This window comes from Pundamilia nyererei, unplaced genomic scaffold (genome assembly GCF_000239375.1).
Source record: "Pundamilia nyererei isolate P.nyererei 1_Seehausen unplaced genomic scaffold, PunNye1.0 scaffold00475, whole genome shotgun sequence".
NCBI classification, from domain to species: domain Eukaryota; kingdom Metazoa; phylum Chordata; class Actinopteri; order Cichliformes; family Cichlidae; genus Pundamilia; species Pundamilia nyererei.
Window position 1 is genome coordinate 169,916 of NW_005187876.1, and position 1,373 is coordinate 171,288.

General features: G+C 39.7%; 1 long non-coding RNA gene across 1 annotated transcript; it reads left to right on the forward strand.

Moving 5' to 3' along the window:
• Positions 1 to 366: 366 nt before the first annotated feature.
• Positions 367 to 794, forward strand: LOC106456563 (uncharacterized). Its single transcript, XR_001290651.1, has 2 exons — positions 367 to 430; positions 615 to 794. It is a non-coding gene; the product is annotated as an uncharacterized LOC106456563 (long non-coding RNA).
• The last annotated feature ends 579 nt before the right edge of the window (positions 795 to 1,373 follow it).

Genomic DNA, 1,373 nt, shown 5'->3' on the forward strand with positions numbered 1-1,373 from the left:
CACATTCACACCCATGCATTCTCTAAACTGAGTGCTTCCTAACTACATTCTTACACATTCATACTCCGATGGATACATTAGAGAGCAACTTGGGGTTAGTATCTTGCCCAAAGATACTTGGCATGCAGACTGGAGGAGCCAGGGATCGAACCACCAACCTTACAATCAACAGGTGACCTGCTCTACCTCCTGTAGCTCAGGAGGTAGAGCAGGTCACCACAATATGCCACCTCATATGACTTTGAAGGTAGTTAAAGAGTTTTGAAGTGTTCAGCAGATGAAGAGTTGTTATTATTACGTGACACAGCATCACACATATTAGTGAGGTGACAGCATGTTCTGCTGTTTTTTTTTTTTCATTGTGTAGGTGGAGCCTGAAGTTTCCTATGCCACCATCAGCTACACCAAGAATAGCAACAGTAAAACCCAGGTAAGCTGGCAAAGACTGTCTAATATGGTTAATGTTGAATATGTGCAGAGGAAGAAGCTATTACATTTTTGATAGGCTTCAGATTACTTTCATCAAAATTGCAAAATAAGGCACTGAGGACTTCAACGTTATTCATTTATTCATGTTAGTTTATGTATCATACAAATTCCTTTTGTTTTTCCAGGTTCATCGTGATGGTGAAGGTGATACTGTGACCTACAGCATGGTGAATGCTCCATCCTCTGCATCCACTGCTCATCCCAGCAACCTCTATTCTACTGTCAATGTTGCAATCACATAGCTCACACAGTTGGAGGAAGGACTCTTATTTAATGAAGCAGTCGAATAAAGGACTCGTATTTAATGAAAAGGACATTTTGGTTTTGACTTGAGGCAGTGTGATAGCAACATGCTAATTAAGTTATTGCTGTTTGTAGCTAGATTGCTTCACAAGGTTGTCTTAATGTTGTTTTCATGGATGTTGAGCTTAATGTTTCCAAGAGATTTAATAAAATGCTGGTTATTGGAAGAGTGCCGAGCTGAAACCCCCACAGGCAACCCGTGCCCCCCCCAACCAAAGAAACATCAACACCTAAATTAAAAAATTATCGTTTTTTACAATGTTTATGAAAATACAGTTGGTTTCGTTGCTACTTTTACATGACTATGAACTGCTCAGAATCTCTAAAAGACGGCTGGGTGAACAGAGAGCACAATTATTACACCAGATATTCATGTTTATGTTTCCTTTTTTAGGTTAGCACACAACTGTGTAAATAAATGTCTCTTTCTCTCTTTGTCTCTCAAGACATTTTAAACATTTCATTGTATAAAGCTGAACCAGTATTTTTCCATAACTTAAAGCAAGTATCAATATTGTGGCGAGCTCAGAAAAGGAGGACACGGAGGTGTCGTTCGGTCTTGCTTCCGTGAGCTAGCCAGG